This window comes from Eumetopias jubatus, unplaced genomic scaffold (genome assembly GCF_037043125.1).
Source record: "Eumetopias jubatus isolate StellerSeaLion01/CBP00866 unplaced genomic scaffold, mEumJub1_p1.0 scaffold_5, whole genome shotgun sequence".
NCBI classification, from domain to species: domain Eukaryota; kingdom Metazoa; phylum Chordata; class Mammalia; order Carnivora; family Otariidae; genus Eumetopias; species Eumetopias jubatus.
This window is the reverse complement of record NW_028274811.1, coordinates 103,769,916-103,791,391: the sequence shown is the minus strand read 5'-3', so window position 1 is coordinate 103,791,391 and position 21,476 is coordinate 103,769,916. Positions and strand designations below refer to the sequence as shown.

Sequence of the window (21,476 nt, the reverse complement as noted above, 5' to 3'; positions counted from 1 at the left end):
AAAGACAGTGATGTGCAGGTTTCACCTTAGAAAGGAAGCGCACATCTCATCGTGTGAGTCACGTTGCGGTGGCCTCCTCCCAGCAGGAAGGCTGCGCTGCCGCTGTGTTCTGGTCCTCAAAGCCCCTTCAAGAGTGTTGGTAGGTAGCGGAACCATGTGTAGTCCTGACTGTGACAGGCTGAGCCTGTCTTACAGATTGTGAAATGAAATTCTTCATGGAATTAACAAGGGGAAAGGGAGAGGGAGAAAGAGTGTTTTGCTTTGCTATCTTGATGGTAAATCTGGCATCTAATATTCCAAAAAAAAGTGTGTGTACAATCATGGAAGTTGTGCAGAGCCTCTGTGGTAAGCGCGTCCCGCGCGGTGGGCAGTGCCGGGGCGGCAGCTCCCAGCTCTTCCCCGCTCAGGAACCCTTCACACTCAAGGGAGGCTTAAGAGTGTTTTGGTTTATGTAGATTATACCCATTGATGTTGACCAGATGAGAAATTAAAACAGATTCTCTTTAAAATTTCGGTAATGTCTTTAAAAATAACAAATACATTTCCTATTAGTATAAATAATATTTTTAGAAAAGTATCTCCCAAAACAAGAACATTTCAGAAAGAATGACATCATTCTACATTTTTGCAAATCCCTTTCATGTGTGGCTTGATAGAATAGAGCAAGGTTCTTAGATCTGCTCCTGCACTCAGGTCGTCACAGTATCATGTCCTGGAGTCTGGAGCATCCTACACTGCGCCTACACGTGACAGCAGGACAGTGTGAAAAGCAGATGCCTCCTTAGTATTGTCGCGAAAATAGCTTCGACCCGTGGAGACCTGAAAGGGTCTCAGGAACTCCTGAGAAGCCTCAGACTACTTGTTTGTTTTCTTAATGTAAGCTCTACACCCAACCTGGGGCTTGAACTCTTGACCTCAAGATCAAGAGTCACATGCTCTACAGACTGAGCCAGCCAGGCGCCCCTCAGACCACATTTTGAGAGCTACTTTGTCAGATTAAGACTTCCAGCTGAAAGTTTTTTTTAACTTTTTAATAGCTGAAACTCGGCCAAGTTCGGGGCGCTGGCCCTCCCCAGGGAGTGGGGAAATAGATGTGTTTGCCTCCATGCAGCCTGCCTTAAGACACTACCCTTGCTGCGGGCTCTAGAGGTTTTGCTTCTCAGGCCTTCCCGCTCCTCCTCTCCCTCCCCCTCCCCCACCACCTCCACTTGCACCACACTGAAATCTCACAGTGGGCCAAGTAATGCGTCTGGAAAGGAAAGGAAGGGAATCTAACTAGATGTCAATTTTCTTAAGCCAAAGAGTGTTGTTTGGGTTGTTTTTTTTTAATCAACCACAGTTACTTCTCTACTTACAAATTTGGAAGAAAAAATAGATTCAAACCTTTTGAAAATGTTTGAGAATAGAATAGAAATGTTTGATATTGCATATGTTCTTATTCCAATAATATTGCAATGGATCAAAATAATTTTGGATCTCCTTCTAGAATTTCCTTGAAGACTGTAAGACACATTTTATTTAATTACTATGATCTCCTATCCCCTATCTGCCTCCATGAGCTCCTAGAAGGTAAGGGCCATATTTATTTTCTTAATAGCACCAACACCTACTCCTCTACTTGAAACCTAATTGGTATTAAAGGCATTCTACAGGAAGTGTTCTCAGTGTGAATAACCATCACTATCCAGATTCTGTGCCCTTTGGTCAGTCCCTGGTTTTTAAAATGTCTCCTTTGCTAACCATTATCTTTTATCTCAAGATAACTAGAAACTAGTCATTTTTCCTCAAAATTTTAAGACCCAGCAAGTGATTCAAATGTCAGCTTAGGAGGTTTATGTGCTATTTTTCACCTTCCAAAGAATGTGGTAGGAGGCAGTGAAAGACAACAGCTTGGTTTCACCTAGCAAAGACCAGTGTATTGATCTGAACTTCCCTGTGTATTGCCCAGAACAGCCTCAGCACACTGCAGTTTATGGTCCCAGTTAAGTTTCTACAGTAGTGTTTCTATTTGGGTAGGTGTAAGGTTCTAGCTAATTTAGAGGGCTCAGCTAGGGTTTCTCAACAATGAATCCAGTACTTGTACACATAAAGCTTAGACACTTTGTGAAAAGAATCACTTTAAACCAGTCGAGCCCATCCTGTGCCGCTATGTAGAATGCCCTCAGATGTTGAGCATTCAACCTGGCTAGTAAGCCTATGTCTCCTGGTCTTTAAATTTTCATTTTTGCATCTTAGATATATGCAAGGATTTGTCCTGAGACTTTCAGAAATCCCCACCTTGTCCTCTCGTTTCAGCCTCTCCACCTTCTCCCAGATCACATTTCCAGTGAATCTTGGGTTCTCTGTATCTCCACACTGTGTCTTAAGCACCCCTCCAACTTTCACTTGAGCGACTTCTGTTCACTGGAGCCTCCTGCCGAGGGGTTCACCCTGGAAACTGGGACTATTTCTGCAACAAAGTCCTGCTCATCTAGTGCTTTTTCTATGGGGAGTACACTGTGGATTAGTTCCTTTTCCTCACATCATGGATCTGAATTATGGTTAAATTCTATTCTTAAGATCCCCTTCTTTTTCTAATAAGTCTACTTTCCATACAGGTTTGCCTTCCATCACAAGCACTGCCCCTAGGCTCTCCCCCGTATCCCTTTGCTCTTTGTCCCACCCCCCAGAATGCCCTACCTTATTACAAGTTACTGCGCTTGTAGGAGCAGAGACTATTACACCATGCTGAGATGTGGAGGCTGGGGAGTGGCCGAGCCTACTAGCTAATGACCTGAACATTGCGGCACTGGGCCTACATTTGAGCTTCAGTAAAATGTCAAGACCTCACACATTGGACCTTCAGAGTTACTCAGGTATAGTGAAAGGCATGAATGTTCGTTTAGTCTATAAATGACAAAAGTCCTATTTCCTGCAACATTTTGTGTCGTTGAAGGTAGGGACCTGCTTTTGGAAATACTGGGCTTGGTGATTATTTCTGGTGCTCCGTGGGTCCCTGAGGTGGCCTCTAAGACTGTTGCTGAATTACGTTTCACACGGCTCTCATGCTGGAATTCAGACTGATTCAGGAAGATCAGACAGGAACTTTGTGGAGGCATTTTACTCTCTGAACAGACTACTGTGGGATGGGAAACTGGCAGCAGGTATTAAATGCAAACCTGATTGGAAGATGTATTTGCAAGGGTTGTGTGTCTGATCCTAAGAGCTAACCAGACCTGCGGATCCTGTCTTTTACAACTGGTTTAGCCAAAGTTGGTATGTCAAAGGGGAAGGTACTGATAGGAGACCAAGGACGAAGGGAACAGCTATGCAAGTGAATGGCTGCTTTAATCTCAAGAAAGATCTTTATTTTTTTTTAAAGATTTTATTTATTTATTTGAGAGAGAGAGAATGAGAGATAGAGAGCACGAGAAGGAAGAGGGTCAGAGGGAGAAGCAGACTTCCTGCTGAGCAGGGAGCCCGATGTGGGACTCGATCCCGGGACTCCAGGATCATGACCTGAGCCGAAGGCAGTCGCCTAACCAACTGAGCCACCCAGGCGCCCCAAGAAAGATCTTTAAAGGGAAGGGTCCAGTAACCCTCTAAAACCAGAGTGCCAATCTGAGAAACTGCCTAGGACAGGAAATACCCATGACTTAATAAGCCTCTGTCCCTCTTCCTATGGTATCTGAGCTCTTCTTAAGCTCACTGTTGGCCTGAAAGGCAGCATTGAGCCGCAGGAGCTGTGTTTTGGGTGCAGCCTGTGGGCCTGCGGCCCAGGGGTCACTGCCAGCTCGGCTCCATTTGTTCTGTTTGTTCCTATTGCTGTGATCACTTCTGCGATCCTTCCACCTCATGCCTCCCTTATTTCTTAAGGCCTTGAACTCTTCCTCTAATACTTTTATTACTGTGTGCCTGATACCTACCCCTAAACCTTAGTAAAATCCTTGAGCAATTTCAGGGAGATGTGTCCACCCCTTTTCAGCCTGCCCGCTCTGTGCTGCGATAGTAACAAGCCTAGTCCTTCTATCACCTTCGTTTCCTTTAGTGAGGAAGTATATGCAGAGTATGGCAGAAGGGGCTCGGAAACCTGTGCCTTCAGGGAACCTTACAGAAAAAGGAGGTGGTAATTTCCAATTGCTTCCTTCTCTGAAGAGCTGCCCTGAGTCCACACTAGACCAAGCCCAATAACGCTCCTGATAATGAGAAATGGATTACTTGCTACCAGCCAGCCCAAGAGGTGGAGCTAAAATCACCCTACAGCCTCAGAACAGTTGCTTCAAACCCTTCAGGGGGCAATCAGAGAAACCAAAATCATGAGTTTATGAAAACGAGTGAGGATGGCCTCATACTTCAAAGTACTAAACATTTCAGTCCTCCTGGCTACAAGCTGGTAATTGGTGAAGCTCGGGGTGGATACATGGGGTTTGTTGGTTATACCAGTCTGCCTTTACAGATGTTTGGAATACTTAGAATATTGCCATCTTCTCATTTTCTGACCTTCTCAGGTCTGCAAACTAGGAATAAGCTCCATCATGTAGGAGTTCTTTCGGCCAGAACTAGAAATTTGACTCTTGACCTTTTTCCTTTCACTCAAGGGGAATCTTTGGAAGCTCACATTTCCCTCTTAGCTAAAGCATGGCATGGCCTGCCGTCCCCCTGCCAAGGAAGCCCATAGCTAATAATTTAGGGCCATGATTCAGTCCCAGCTCCTAGAGCTCTAGCTTGCTGACAGTACAGCTCCCCCGGGTGGGATTTCTACCTCAGGCACTCCACCAGGGGGCTCACATTAGGCAGCCGCCTCACGCCATGTCATACCGCCTGAGCACCCAAGTGCCCTCCAACTCCCCAAATGTAGCAAGTCTGAAATCCACAAAGGGTCGAGTCTTCAAACAGACTAAAGACAGAAACCCTCAAGGCGGCCAGGAATGGAAAGCCAGGGAATGGAGTGAAGTGGGGAGAACAGTTTACATTTGAATGTAGGCTTTGGTGGACCGTCTCTAGTGGTTGGTCTCAAATATACATTGTTTTGTAGAGATAGTTTGACTACCCCAAAATAGAATAACAATGCTGTTTGCAGCTTTGTTTCATGAAGTTAACTGGGAGGAAAGATCGGATAATTTCCGGGGGCTGTGTGACACAGATTAGATCCTGCCATTGGCAGAGTTGGCATCAGAGACCAAGAATTAGAGCTTCAGCTTGCGCTGCAAGTGTTCCCAGCCTGCCTTGTTTTCCACAGGTGTTAAAGAAGCTGCATTTAAACATGTGAAGGATCCCCTCCATCCCTGTCTTCTACAACATTGCTTTGTGTCTTCCTGAAGCCCTGCTGTGCTTTTTCTAGAACAGTGCCACAACAGGCACTCCTTTACCTTGAGGTACTTCACACTGCTGATATAGTTCACCTTCTTTGGATCACAGGTCTGAACTGTGCACTCAGGATCCACAGGAATTAGGCACTGACTGAGCTTAGAATTCAGAAACAGAAGATCGTAGACTATTTCACTCAAGGTAAAAAAAATTCGTCTTGGACCAGTGTGGCTGTGTGATTGTGTCAGGAAGGTAACTGGTAGAACTTAGAATCCACATCTGTAGATTAAAGCAGGTCATTTGTATAGAAGCATCCTCCTCTTAAGTATCACCAGCTCACTTGGCTTCCTTTGCATTAGAAGGTTGCTTCAGTAGATGTGCCTCACGAGGAAATCAGGAAAGGGGCTAATCCAACAAGTATTCTTAAGTATGGTGACCTAGCCACTGGGTTTGGCCGGCTCTTTCTTCCTCCGGCACAGTATTCCTGAGGTATATTCTTTCATTCCAGGTTCATTGCCTTCTTGGTATCAGAGCAAAGGAAGTTGTTAGGCCATGAAATTTCATTGTGATGTTCTTCACTAGAGAAAGGTATGCTTAAAGATACACAGTGTGCTCTATACAAAGCACTGAGAAGAGTCAGAATCATTACTTGAAAGAGGAGAAATGAGTTATCAGGTATAAAAGCAGGAAAACAGCTTACTTTTTTCTATAGTGCATACTTGCAGTGACATACCCAGCATGTCCAGGAAGGAACTTGTACATTCCATACATTATTTCAGGGCATGAATCCAAACTTCGATTTCCTTCCATGAAGACAGCACCAGAAAGATCCTAAGCTGTAGCCACAGGTCTCATCACTCACTCCCTCTCCTGTTAGGAGGTGTGTCTATAAACATAGTGACACACATATGTAACATGATTGGGAGTGTATTGGGGCAGGGTGGGTGTCATGCGGAGGCCTTCCCGATAATGTGCACATGGCTTGTTTACCTTGGTTCTCTCAAGCACCATTTTCATTACTAGGAAACTTGAAGGGGGGGTAAAAGATACTAACAGGGCCAGACTCCAGTGGCCTCCTTTTTATACCCAGATAAACTGAAATGAAAGTACATTTGAGAGTAAAGACTCCATGTATACTCTGGAATAACAGGCAGCCTTCAAAAGGATTGCTTTACTCAAATGGGGGTGCGAGGGAGGCACACTAACCTAAGTTTCTGGGTCAGTCTAAAAATAACCTCAGCTGTCTGGTAGGTTTTAAGAGGCTCATTTTTTCCTGACAACGGAGTGTTTCTGGTCACACACTCACATCAGACATGCTGGGCTTTTAAAGAAGCAACCATTTATCCATAAAGGCAGGACTTCTTGAAACCAAAACAAACCTACCAGCAGGTATTTGCTGTTACATCCAGCTCTGAAGGGTAGCATATTTGTTTCCATCAGAAAAGTCATGTTTGTGCACAGGATCGTAATTAAACTCTTCACCCTTCCTCTATTCCTTGATCATAGAGGGTCCCATAAAAATCTCCCAATGATTAAAGAAAAACAGGATGTTCTAAGGAAGCAATGTTACTTTAAACAGGTCCCTAAAGAACAACTAGTGGTTGAATCTTTAATATATAAAAAATAACTTTTAAAAACCTAACTCCTAAAAAGTAAACAAAAGTTTTGAAATAACTAAATTTTAAAAAATCAAGACTTTATTGGATAAATGTTACACAACATTCTTTAACATTTAAGTCTTAGCATACTTTAGATGAGAAACAACTTTTGTCATTCAAGTCTACAAAATGAAATAGGCTTGTGAAGATTTGAAATACAGACAAAGGTAGCATGAAGCAAAGCTTAAATATTAAGCAACTAAAGCAATGAAAAGTGAAATAGCAACATGGTATGTCTAGATTTTAAGTACCACCAAATTTCATTTATTAAAAAATGAAAATGTGGTTTATAACAAAACACCTTTGAGAATTTTGTCATAAGAAAAAATAGATACTTAAAAGAATTGGGAGATCAGATTTTGCCATTGTATTATTTCTTGGTCATTTCCATCACTCTGCGCAAAGTATTGTACAGTCCACCATGGCGTGGAGTTATCTGGTTCTTGAAGTGAGCCTGAAAGGTACTGCTGGTGTTCAATCTCAGAAAGAACAAGATGGACCCCAGCCTAAGCGCTAGGGCCGGGAAGAAGAGGGGGCCATGGAGGCACACATAATCTTTAGAGCTCCCTGCTGCTCCAGGTCCTGAGCTGACTTTTTCAGATTTGATCAAATGTGTATAATGACTTCATGACGATTTCCAAAAAGACTTTAGAATGCGCTCCAAACTTTTAATTACTTGCAGTGCAATTAGAATTTATATTAAGCTCACTCGAAGACTGTCTTCCTTTTCTTCTTGAGTTATAAAACAAGTCCTAGTCAGATATATCAAATGCTCTCCAGCTCTCACTCAGAACCTTTTCTTAATCCTGAGCGTGGGGTTACTAAGAAATCCCAAACCTATACAGTAAGATTATGGAAAGTTTAAACACTTGAGCCAAATGCTCAGTTATCTGTTACGTTGCTTCAGATGAATTTTGTATTTAATTTTTTGGCATTTTTCCCCTTTTTTGTATTAAGTAAGCAATATGGATTATCTTTCTGGTTTAAAAAATAAATCAGTATTGCCACTAAAAAACTTCAGTTTTATTATTAAAAGTACTGCACCATCAAATATAAAATGCCTTAAAAATGTAGTACTAATAGGTCCATCTGGTTTTCTCATGAAAGTTTTCTCCATTCATTAAAAAGAAAAATTAAGGTTTTTCATAATATGTATTTTCCAAAGACAAGAAAAACATTATGGTCTCCATTAATAAGAATTCATGTTCCATGCATGAAAGCTCTTTATGGGTCTGTTCCTCCTGCTTGTTCCCAGGGTCAAGTCCCACCTGACACCTGGGAGAGTATCTTGCACTTAGGAGGGGCTCTCCATGAGAGAGGTCCACATCAAAATTCAGGGAAAAAGGCTTTCCACCTCAGTAGAATTAAGAAGTAGCTCTTAGAGTAAAAATTTTCACTCTAAGGTCAACACTAGCCTATCCACTTTGAGTCAGAATTTAAAAGGTAAGAATGCAATTATGAAAATGTGCACAAAACGTTAAATACTCGTGGCAAATAAATACATCTTAATATGTTCTAACAAGCAAACGTATATTCAAGATAATACAGCCCTGTTTTATTGAAGAAAGAAAAGATCCAAATTCTCTTTGCGGGGTGGGGTGGGGCACTTTGCCATCCTTTTAGTAGGATGTTAGAGAATCCTTCCTGTTGTTTCCACTGGTACCCTGAAGGAGACCTTGGCCTAGCCTGGGCAGCTGTGACTCTTGCTGTGTCACAGGAGAGCCATCTTAGAAATGCCTTTGCTCATATCTGAACTGATTAACAAAACCTTGGAGAAAACACAGTTTTAGTTTAAAAAATAATTCAGCGTCTCTGTCATCATCCCATGTTTTAGGCCTGTCCAAACTGTACTGAAAAGAACTTCACATTCAGAAAAAGTTACGGTCAGTGATTCTTCATACATATAAAATTCAAGTGAGTTCTTTGCGTGTTTCATATCACTTTTCTCCTCCTCTCATGCATAATTTATTGCAATAGTTTATTTTTTATAAAATATTCTCCTAACACCTTTTCTTCGGTTTAATACAGCACAGTTTGCAAGTGCCCCTTTATAGACTTCGGTTTTAACCACTGCCTTAACATTTACTTCTTAGTGCAGCTTTAAAAATCTGAGTCTCCAATGTCATTCAGTCCTGATGCTCTGATGTGGGGTCATTGTGGGACGTGTCCATGAAACCAGCAGCCTGCTAATGTCTTTGTGCTGAAATACAGTAAAGAAAAGGAAGAAAATGTAGTTAAGCACAAGTAAATAGGAGAAAAATGATGTCCTCGTTGTTTAAATTCAGCCCTATGTAGATTATGGGGTCACACTTCTTTTAAATCAGCTAAACTTAACTGATACTTGAAAAAACCACATTTACTTCCACTCTAAACCAGCAGAAGCATTCATTTTATTTCCAAAGTACATCCGGCCAAATTCCAACACAAAACTGTTGTCACCTTCACAGAGTCAGTCTGCACTTGAGTAGATTTTTAAAAATCCTTGTTGATGAATATTTGCCTATTGGGGGAAGGGGGGGGCTTTTAGCTTTGTTCTCTATGCTCCCCCTTCGCCGGCATCCATGTTAACCTTTGGAAGTCCACGCCGCTGCCTGCCGTGGGCCAGTCGGAGGCACCAGCGGCCTTCCTCGCACGGGCTGCCTACAGAGGGAAGCCAATTCATACCCAAAACCAAGCTAGGCGCGGGTCAGCTGCAGACCGTACCATCTGCGTATGCACAAAGAGCAAACAAGGGGGGTGGAGGGTGCCTTCCCAGAGGTACACACAGCACATCAGAAGGCGTCCAGAGCGCCATGTTGCTACTCGAAGACAACTTCTGTACACTAGGTGGACTGACTAGTGTCCCGTATTACACCAGCACACCAGATCATGAGCAGAGGCTCTCTTTACCAAACCTCCAACAAGAAGCAAGACTGAGCAAAACATTTATAGAGGGTAAGGCTTAGAAAAATTACTGCCAGCATGACCGGAATTTCTGCCCAACATTATCGACTTCCCTTTAATACCAAGTGGTAAAAACCCCACTGCAATCCTCTATCATCCTTGGTTAATGCCTCTCGGACCCGGTAGACTAAGTACCAATAAGAGCTCAAATTTCAAAAGACTTGATCGTGGAGAGAATGATGTTTTTGTTGTTTTTGTCAAATGTATTTTTAAACCAAACCAAAGATCTGTGGTGTGTTCAGTAGCATAATAACTGACAAAACAAACACAGAATGCAAAAAGAGAAAAAGAAAAACCACCCTCATCCTTCCCAATATTTAACTTCCAAACATTTCAAAGTAGGAATCTTTGCCATTCTTTGCTAGAACTCTTGATCTTCTGTTAGCTTCCTGGATTGCCTCCCTGACTTACTGGATCAAGGCCTATAAAACACAGTAACAGGGCATTCTGTCACGTTTTTCTCAAGCAGTGAACAGTGGCTTCTAGCTGTAAATACCCCACACATCAGAATAGAAGGTGAATAGTCTTCGCTTCTGAAGGAAACAATGATTAACACCTTTAAATTTGACATTGAACTAAGAAACGTTTATTTTTTAAAACTAGTTAATACTCTTTAGACCCACACAAAACTTGAGAAGGAAACAAAGAGGAAGAAAAAAAGGTAAACAGCCAATCCCATGCACAATTCCATTTCCTTCTATTTATGACTCAGTATTTGGCTTCAACCTTAGGCCTATTCAAGTGAACAAGCAAGCCCAGGGTTGAAGCAGGTCTTACTATTCCTATGAGAGGTGCAGAAAACTAACACACCATTCCCTCAAGAAATCACCATCAGCATCACTCCCATCCCTACAGTACAGCTCCCGAGTCCAGAACCTCCCAGCCTCAACCTCCGATCCCAACTGTGCCATTCTGACCCAGCTTGCAAATGACAGCTCCCAGGCAAAGCCACGCCCGATCATGACTCTTTGCTAGCCGCAAACATCACAGGGTTAAATAGCCTTAATTCAAGGAAGCAAAAAGAGAGAAGTTAAGCAGCAGCACAACAGAAACCTTAAACCTTTCCAGCTGTGTAAGAGCCCAAAATAAGCCTTTTAAGGCACTATCCAAAGAGGTCTCAAATGTAAAGAAAAAGATTACGGCCCCCCCTGAGTTTAGACTTTCCTGATGTAAATGACAATGGTTTTGAGGTTAATTCACTAAGGGAAAAATAAAAATATATATATATATGTTCACATGGATATATATATTCTTATATATACACATTAAGAATGACTAAGAAGTGGATATAAAAGTGACAAAGACTGAGATAGGGAAAAGACAAGAAATCCACTACTTGACTTCCCACGGTGACTCAGTTGCTATGTGACATAATTCTACAACTTGACAGCCAACTTTTAGCACCCTAGGAGAAACTCCTTTCACAGAAGCTCACAGGAGGCTAGCTCTGCTTTTCTTAGCACAACTGAAAGTTACTGTCACTCGTTAAAATTGTCACCTACATGAGGTACACCCAGCTTCCAAGGTCAATGAAAACTACAGAAAAAGAACGAATGAATTCTTTTAGGTCTAGCCTGATCTACTTCAGAATGATTAAGTGATGACATGATGCCCTCTTCACTTTGTGGCAGGGCTTAACACAGACAGACCTGCCCGTCTCACTGTTAACTTCAATGCTCCCAGTCTGAATCCACAGTGGTCTGTCAGACACTGTAAGGGAGCAGCAGGACTCGTCACTGTCTGATGTAATAGCTGCCATTTGTTGAGACCTATGGTAGAAAAAACCAAGTTAACAAAAGTAGAGCAGTCATTTGAGTTCTTTTAAATCCACTTTACAAAAAAAATTTTAAAAATAAGACCAAAATTCAGTTGAATTTTCATAATGAATGTATTCTAGATAACTTGCTGACTTCACAGAAAGTGAAGCTTGGGTACGAAAAGACAAGACGTGAGGTGTGTGTACACACCAGCGTTGGCCAGGAGAGGGCACTCTCCGGCACCAGTCAGTTCAGCAGCAACAGGCCTTGGGACGCCCACACTGAGCAGCTAACTCCCACGAAATGTTCCAGCTAAAAAACTTCTTCTAGCCTACTACTAAGCGAGGGTTGGAGTAGTCCTATCTTCTCAGTATACGGTGAGAGCTGAAGCTGTCATCCTTGGCCACGTTATTTCATCAGTGAGCTCAAAGACCCTATTTTGCAGAATGACCAAAAACTACCCGACTCCTCTCCTTTGCACACTAACTTAGGACCTGACCTTCCTGTGTGAGTTAGTACCTGCTTGAAATCAGTTTGACAACATAAGCTTTCTCACTTGGGCTTTTGGAACAGACTTCAAATACAAAGAATAATTCAAATGAAGGAGTGCTGTTTTAAGCCTTATTTTTAACATATTTGCTTGTCTTCTTACTCCCCTATTTTAAGTATAAACAATTCATCACATCAGGGTAGTCAACTCTGGGATCATTGATTTAGAGGATTTTCAGTCCTTATAATGAATGAATGATTTTTAGAATACTAAAGGACATCAGAAACAGTAACATATAATCAAAACTTTTTAAAAAGGCTTTTCTGACATTGAGAAAGAAATCTCATACACATGATCTATAAAAATAATTACTTCTGAACTTTAATTCAAAGAACAATTTTCTTAAATGAGACTTAATGAGATTATTCACCCTTTTGTTCATGGAAAAACTTAGATATACTATGTAAGTATATCTTATATACCTAAATATACTATTAACTGTAATCCAACAGCAATCACAGAAGAAAAAAAGTAATCCAAGTGCATGAAACAATTTAACTTTGAACAACCTCTCCCTCCATAAGTAGACTTGTTAGGTTTCAACAATCATTCTGTATCTCTTCTTTGGGAGCACCTCGGTGGCTCAGTTAAGCATCTGCCTTTGGCTCAGGTCATGATCCCAGCATCCTGGGATCAAGCCCCACATCAGGCTCCCCCACTCAGCAGAGTCTCCTCCCCCTGCCTCTCACCCCACTTGTACTCTCTCTTGCTCTCTTTCAAATGAATAAAATCTTTAAAAATAAATAAATCTTTAAAAAAAAAAGGAAGGAGGTCATGCTCTTAGAGGAAAGTTCAGCATTAAAAAGTAAAGAGTTAAGATTATATAAGATTATAGACATGTACCTGTTATCTTGCTGAACACTCTTAAGTTTTCCCTTAATACAGTGTAGTATCATGCAACATGAACAAACAGGAAAAGCACAGTGCCTCGTTCTCATTCTGGTTTTCTAGCTTGGTGCTATTTTTCTAACCAGTTATTCCAATAAGGTTTAATAGTTCTTCCCAGCCTACCAAGATGCCCCTCCCAGCTGGATTCCTTGATAAAAGCTAAACTGGGGGTGGCAATCATAGGTCTGTAATTAACCGCATCTAAAAAATGAGCAATGGATAAAGAAGACTACCTTCTGGAAAATATGGCCACGATGCACAAAGATCAAGGCCTTAGAATGTGTATTTCCCTCCTAAAAAGTGGAAACAATCTACTCAATCATACCAGTAGCAATAAAAAATAAAAACGAATATTCAACGTAATATCCATTTTCTCGTCACTTGGCAAAAAATAGTAAAACACCAGGGTCCCAAGGGAATACGGCATTTGTGCAAATCAGCTAATTTATGCAACTTAAAGGCTGACAGGCATAGCTTTGTGCTTCTAATACCTTTGTAAAGCCCTCCTAAGAGGACCTCTACTCCACTGAGCCCCACCAGCGCAGATACTTCTCATGCCTCTCTGAAAGGATTTGGGATGTGCCAGGCTTCTGGGATGGCAACTGGTCGTTAGTACGTAACTGTCTGAACCAGAGTTACTCTTCCTCATTCATTCACAGGTAGACATCATTTCTCCTTTGTCAGGCCCTGTGCTTGGCATAAGGGAGAGTAGAAACAGGAGAAGAGACTGGAGTTTATGCAATACATAAATGAATGAGGCAAGAGTTGAAATAGGAAGTGAATGCAGTTCTCCCTTCACTATAATCCCCATGACCCCCAACCCAGCGCCTCCACAAATGCCTGTTGAATATAGTTAATGCTGCCTTCTAGATGTTTACGGACAATCATACTATGATTACTGTAATCTCAGATAAGAATACATTACAACACTTTTCATTTATAAGGTATGCATGTTGCACAAAGATAAATTCAAAAGCTACCAGGAGGAAATCCCTATGCCATACACAGAAAGTGGTGGTTGTGGCAACGGTAGCAAGTTATTTCTCTAGGTCGTTTTTTTTTTTTAAATAGAATAGCAATTAGCAAGTGTCTTTTATTTATTTTTTTAAGATTTTTTTTATTTATTTGACAGAAACAGCGAGAGCAGGAACACAAGCAGGGAGAGTGGGAGAGGGAGAAGCAGGCCTCCTGCTGAGCAGGGAGCCCGATGCGGGGCTCGATCCCAGGACCCCGGGATCATGACCTGAGCCAAAGGCAGACGCTTAACCGACTGAGCCACCCAGGTGCCTAGGTCTTGCTAGGCACTGTACTGCTTTAAATATTTAAGTTCTCACAATTACCTTATGAGGTAGTATTATTCTCCCCATATCACAGAGGATGACACTGAGGTAACCCAAGATCACACAGCTAGCTTTAAGAGTCAGATCCAAGTCTTCCTTTGAATCTAGGAAGAAATCTGGCTCAAGACCCTGTACTTTCAATCATGTGCCTGAAAAGTGAGAAAGAATGATTCTTTGCTCAGGGTGCCTAGCTGGCTCAGTCGGTGGAGTGTGCAACTTTTGATCTCAGGGTTGTGAGTTCGAGCCCCACGCTGGGTGTGGAGATTAATTAAAAATAAATCTTAAAAAAAAAAAAGATTCTTTGCTCAATAAAAGCCTAGTATGGAGCACTGCTGGTCACTGTTAAGTTATATACTCCTAAGTATCCATTTCTATATTTTACACTCAACAGGAGAACCCTGACATTCCTCCAGAAACATTCTCCCCAAGCAAGCAAAAAACTCTGTTTTACTAAGGAATTTTTCAGTAACTTTTTAAGATTTTATTTATTTATTTGACAGAGAAAGAGAGTACAAACAGGGAGAGCAGCAGAGGGAGAGGGAGAAGCAAGCTCCCTGCCGAACAGGGAGCCCAATGTGGGGCTCGATCCCAGGACCCTGGGATCATGACCTGAGCCGAAGGCAGAGGCTTAACCGACTGAACCACCCAGGTGCCTCCTTTTTCAATAACTTTTAAGTGAATCTGTGCTGGAGAGAACTAATGAGGGACACTGAGAGTTACAAAGTTATCTTACACATTTTTAAAATGCCTTTGCTTAAACTTGATATACATTATAATTACAAGATTTTAGTTTAAATGAAAAGGGGGAAAGTGTGATAACAGCTTTAGCTATGGCATATGTGGTTTTCCTTCTAAATACAGGCACTAGGATAGAACAAATTATGAGTTTTAAATCATAATTTCTGGTTAAGACTTAGATTTCTAAGTCAATAAAAAAGCTGTCACATTCTTATGATACAAGGAAGATTCCATATTTAAATTACAGCCGTGTTTTCAAGTAATTTTTAATGGGGCCTTACAGAACTATCAGGAATTTGAAAATTTTTAATTCACACTTAAACCAAGTTTTAAGGGATGCCTGGGTGGCTCAGTCAGTTAAGCGTCTGCCTTCGGCTCAGGTCATGATCCCAGAGTCCTGGGATCAAGTCCCGCATCGGGCTCCCTGCTCAGCAGGGAGTCTGCTTCACCCTCTGCCTGCCGCTCCCCCTGCTTGTGCTAAGACAGAAAGATACATACATACATACCTGCTTTTTTTAAATAAATAAACCAAGTTTTAAGACCAGGTATTTTTTAACTGATCTTTTTCAACATCAAAGTTTTAAGAAATTGCTGTACAAATATTCAAGTGTCCAATAGAAGGCCCATAAGTTAGACAACTTATATTCAAGCCATCTAATTTATTCAATTGAAAAATAAGAATTTGAGTCAGAAATTTGGCATTTTGATAAATCCTTATAATTTTTTTGAGTCTGCATCTCTTTTCCTTTACACCTCCCCACAACCAATCTTAATTTGTGCCAGAATAACAGGAATCTATAAGAAAAATTCAAGTTCAGGGCGCCTGGGTGGCTCAGTTGTTTGGGCAACTGCCTCCGGCTCAGGTCATGATCCTGGAGTCCCTGGATTGAGTCCCGCATCGGGCTCCCTGTTCGGCGGGGAGTCTGCTTCTCCCTCTGACCTTCCTCCCTCTCGTGCTCTACCATTCTCTCTCTCTCTCTCAATAAATAAATAAAAATTTAAAAAAAGAAAAATTCAAGTTCAGCCATTACTTTTTTCCAGAGATTAGATGCATTAAAATTTGACTCAATCCATCCCAAGATGGATTTAAAGACATGATATAAAAATAATTTAAGGTGTGCACCTGTGTGGCACAGTTGGTTAAGCTTCCGACTTGGTTTCGGCTCAGGTTGTGATCTCAGGGTCATGAGATCAAGCCCCAAGTTGGGCTCTGTGCTCAGCATAGAGTCTGCTTGAGACTCTCTCTCCTTTCCCTCTGCCCTTCCCACTCATGCTCTAAGTTTTTTTTTTTAAAAAATTAATTTAGGGGTGCCTAGGTGGCTCAGCCAGCTGGGCGTCTGCCTTTGGTTCAGGTCATGGTTTCAGGGTCCTGGGCTCAAGCCTGGGTCGGGCTGTCTGCTGGGGGGGAGGGGGGTCAGCTTCTCCCTCTCACTCTCTGGGATTGCTCTCTCAAATAAATAAAATCTTTTAAAAAATTAATTTAGCATTTCCTACCAGAGTGTGGTACACAAGATAATGTTAGAATTTTAACAGTATGTATGTCAAGGAATATTTGTTTGCCATTAACTATACTGACATAAGTGAAAAAGTAACAATATACAAATTTGAAAATATGGCAAAAAGTATGATGGTGTGTAAATAATTTAAGTTTTGGAAGCTAATTAATTCCATTACTAAAGTAATTTAAGTGGTTTCCATATTCATAAAGTTGTCCAAAACAATTGTTTTTGTCACTGGGAGGGGATGATTTTAACTTAAAACCTACTCGTAAGAGACTTTAATTGGCAAATATAATCACACTAACTCACCTAAAAATTTTACCAAGAGGCAGTTACAAACTGTTCTTAAAAATGGGGCACCATTAGCACTGCACAGGACTGCAAGTTGATTACAAAGGAACCCTGGAAACCAGGCAGCCCAGGTGTATGTTCTGATCACCGTGCTTGACTAAGAAAAAGACTCCTGTGACTTCATTTCCAAATACCTTCTAGAATACCAGCCCAAATTTAAAAGATTTCTATCAAAAAATCCAAATTACAGATGGAAGGATTATGACGGGTACACATGTGAATGTACTTAATGACAGAACTGTTACACTTTGTAAAAAAAAGGGTTAAAATGGTTAAATTGTATATTAGGTGTACTTAACACTTTAAAATACAAAAAAAAAAATTACAATGTTCTATTAATACGACAGGAAGAAATTTCCACCTAAGTCACAAGGAAAGGGAAAAAAATCAGAGTCTATAAATATTAAATCTCTTGAGTAAAGATTAAACAAAGAGACAAGCCTGGGTGACTCAATGCGTTAAGCGTCGGCCTCTGGCTCAGGTCATGATCCCAGGGTCCTAGGATCAAGTCCCATATCAGGCTCCTTGCTCGGCAGGGAGCCTGTTTCTCCCTCTGCCTGCCACTCCCCCTGCTTGTGCTTGCGGTCTCTCTGATAAATAAAATCTTAAAAAAAAAAAAAAAGATTAAAGAGAGTTGAACTGTTTTTCTTTAAAAAAAAAAAAGATTTATTTATTTATTTGACAAAGAGAGAGAGAAACAGCGAGAGAGGGAACACAAGCAGGGAGAGTGGGTGGGGGAGGGAGAAGCAGGCTTCCTGCTGAGCAGGGAGCCCGATGTGGGGCTTGATCCCAGGACCCTGGGATCATGACCTGAGTCAAAGGCAGACGCTTAATGACTAAGCCACCCAGGTGCCCCCATTTCTCTTCTGATCTTAGTGTTGACTATCCATGGTAGAGACACCAAGACATCCTGGAAAATTGAAAATAGAGAGCGCATCTGTATCACTGGGACTTTAAATTTTCTATTCCTTTATTGAAAATAGTACAACAGAGCCTATTAATTGCTAAAGCTTTCACTTTCTAATTCTACGCACTCTGTTGAGTGAAGGCATACTGTAGGTATATGTAAACTGTAGATACAGAATATGAAGAGCCTATTAACTCAGAACCAGGTAAAAGTAATTCATTCAGCTTAGCAGTTTAATTTTCTCCTGGCAAATGGCATGGTGCCAGCCTCTTCTTTTCTGAACTGCCTGTGTATCAGGCATTTCAATTAGAGATGGTCTTAGCAGCCACCATACTAATACAATCTCAAGGCAAACGCTAAATTTGACCAAACTTAGAAATAGGGTCTTCATTCTCTCTGGCAAATTCCCTATCAGAGGCCTTCACTGGGCCCAAATCACAATATCCTGAATCAAAACATCTGATCAACTTTTCTAGACCTTTGTCAGTCCCTTCTCTGCTAGGAGTACTGAACGAATATGAACTGATACAGCACAAACCGCAGGAAAAAAACACAATTTAAAAGGGAAAAATCTAATTTTAGATCCAAATTATAGATTTCTTAAGGTACAGGCATACCTCGTTTTATTGTGCTTCACTTTACTACGCTTCGCAGATACTGTTTTTGTTTTTGTTTTTTTTAAACAAATTGAAGGTTCAAGACTTCAGTTGAGGAAGTAACTGCAGATGCGGTAGAAATAACAAGAGAACTAGAAGTGGAGCCCGAAGACGGGACTGAATTGCTGCCATCTCATGATAAAACATTAACAGATGAGGAGTTGCTTCTTATGGATGAGCAAAGAAAGTATTTCTTGAGATGGAATCTATTCCTGATGAAGATGCTGTGAAGATTGTTGAAACAAGATTTAGGATATTACATCAACTTAGTTGATAAAAAACAACGGCAGAATTTGAGAGGACTGACACCATTTTGAAAGAAGTTCCTCTGTGGGTAAATGCCATCTAACAACATTGCATGCCAAAGAAGAAAACTGTTCATGAAAAGCAGAGTCAATCGATGCAGCAAACTTCACCACTGTCCAAACTGCCACAGCCACCCCAACCTTCAGCAACCACCACCCTGATCCGTCAGCAGCCATCAACATCGAGGCAAGACTCTGCATACCAGGAAAAGATTTATGACCCACTGAGAGCTCAGATGGTTAGATTTTTTAGCAGTAAAGTTCTTTTTTAATTAAGGTATATACATTTTTTTTAGACGCAATGCTACTGCACATAGACTGCAATATAAATAACTTTTATATGCACTGGGAAACCAAAAAATTCATGACTCACTTTATTGGGATATTCACTTTATTGTGGTGGTCTGGAACCAAACCCACAGTATCTCTTGAGGTATGCCTGTATTTCCAATTCCCAATTCAATTATTTTATGTAAAGGAATCCTCTATGTATATAAAGGAATGTAAATGTGTTCTCTTTCCTTCAACATAACCAGTATTAAGTACAACCTGCTCAAAATAGCAGTGCAAGTCAGTATTGTGTAAATTACAAACTAAGACCCACCAAGATACACATTTGATTTTAGTAGCGCTTTCATATTGCCTGAAGTCTGTCTTCGTATCTATATTCTTGTCTACTTAGTACTAATTTAAAATTACTGTTTATAGACTTTCCCATCAAAACCACATAGGATACATCAAATCATGCAAATGGGCCAGACTAATGAATTTTACTTTCCCCATCTCACTGATCTTTTTTACATCTAGTTCCACATCTATAAATGAGTCGAAAAGATATCCCTTTCAAATGAACAGTCAGCATTCTGTTCAATACATTCTGGGAAACTAAGAAAAATACTCTGATGCTTTAAATTTCTGAGCAATTCTAGAAATAAAGACCTCTTTGGCTGTTACAGCTTACTTTCACTTAGTTTCTCCCCCTGCTAATCCTTCGTTTTTTTTTTGTTTTTTTTTTTTGTTTTTTTTTTAGATCACTGGAGATTTGGCCTAAGCCTAGTTTTGTCTCTGCAAAAGGAAAAAAAACGCATTTGGTTATCTCCATACAAAGAGTAAATGCCTCCTTTGACCACTTTAAAGGAAAATAGCTGCAACTATCCAATTCAACTCTATCTCCTCCATCTGCAGTAAATACTGGATAAATTTACCTGCTTAAGAAATTTCTATTTGGCGTAATGCAGAGCAGCTGAATCACTATATTGTACACCTGAACTAATGTAACATTGTGTCTTTACTCAAAATTTAAAAAATTTCCATCTGAAAAATACACAAATATGCAGCTACTGGATTTAGTGTTTAGTATGTATTAAGGAATTCTTTAAAATTTTTCCTTACTGAAATATCAGATGAAACATGCCAGTTTAAAATGGAGGTATCTTTGGCATAATTAGAGATCATGCACATTTGTGATTATGCTTCAACCTTTCCCTCAGTGGTATGGACTACATAAAATTTAATGTTATTTTTGTACTCATCATGACTTTATTCCCAACCCCCCCAAAACCAGGGCTTCTGAAACAAATCAAATTTGGTTTATGCCAACAGAGTGCGTTTGCCAACGCACTTGACTTATTAGCAATATCCACTGTCAAACCCACTATGTTAAGATAAAACTCACCTGGATCATTACATGAAGCCTTGGAATTAAATTATTTTAAGTGACTTTTTGCTCTGCCTCGCTTAAATCTTTCTGAACCTTAGATTTTAAACTTTCAAAAATATCTGAACAAGTTCATTAATCTAAAACAGTACTCAAAAATTTAAGATACTTCCTTAAAACCCCTCAGTCACACCGTGAACATCTTTCAACCTGTTATAATCAAAGAATTTTAAAAGTAGTATAGTTGTTTCTGTTTGCAGGAAAGAATATGTTCTACTCAAGTGAAAGTTTTTTTTAATTGTGTGTTTATTATAATCAAAAAGCATTGACTTGAATTCCCCAGATGAAATTCTACTTGCTTTTGCAGAAATCAGTACATAAATCATAAAAGTCCGTAACTTTAAAACTGACAGATTATGGATTTTAATCTCCATTAATCTTTTCATCATTAATTCCATAGGTAACTAAGACATTTCAAATTGGATTACTTAGAATTATACAAAGTTGCTCTCTCTAAAATTTTCAAGTTTCCCAAAGTGTCAAAATGATATTCTATCAAGTTCAAAAGGTAGTTAGACACAAAAAAATATGAAAGCAACTTGAAAAATCTTGGGATAAACTTGCCTCCACAGGCAATCAGATCTATTTTCACTAACAATAAAAAGCTAAAAATGGAAAGTCAGTCAAATCTGAGGGACAGATGGACCATGTAGAAAAACAGTGATCTGTTACTAGCCCCAAAAGCAAGGATACCTGAGGCAGACCAGACTAAAGAGAGACTGGTTGTAACTACCCAAATATAAAAAAGAGCCATGTGATGAAGTATTAAGGCTAAACATGAGGAAAATTAAACCCACACATATATGAGAAATTGGCGGGAGGAGGGTCTCAAATCTAGAAGCATATCAGACCTCTACACTATAAAACCTCATTTTCAGAAT

General features: G+C 40.4%; 1 protein-coding gene and 1 long non-coding RNA gene across 3 annotated transcripts in view; one reads left to right on the top strand and one right to left on the bottom strand.

Moving 5' to 3' along the window:
* The first annotated feature begins 1,376 nt into the window (after window positions 1–1,376).
* Window positions 1,377–20,606, top strand: LOC114211842 (uncharacterized). The gene is made up of 4 exons (XR_003609848.2): window positions 1,377–1,569; window positions 2,706–2,855; window positions 18,611–19,311; window positions 19,909–20,606. It is a non-coding gene; the product is annotated as an uncharacterized LOC114211842 (long non-coding RNA).
* The window catches only part of PWWP2A (PWWP domain containing 2A), a 37,429-nt gene continuing 22,953 nt past the window's right edge, over window positions 7,001–21,476 (bottom strand). The window contains exon 3 of one of the 2 annotated variants that reach the window (XM_028106493.2): window positions 7,001–9,144. The gene's annotated coding sequence lies outside the window, so the exon portion shown is untranslated. Of the gene's footprint in view, window positions 9,145–11,577; window positions 11,657–21,476 lie in introns of those variants that run through there. The other variant, XM_028106496.1, reaches the window with a different exon arrangement.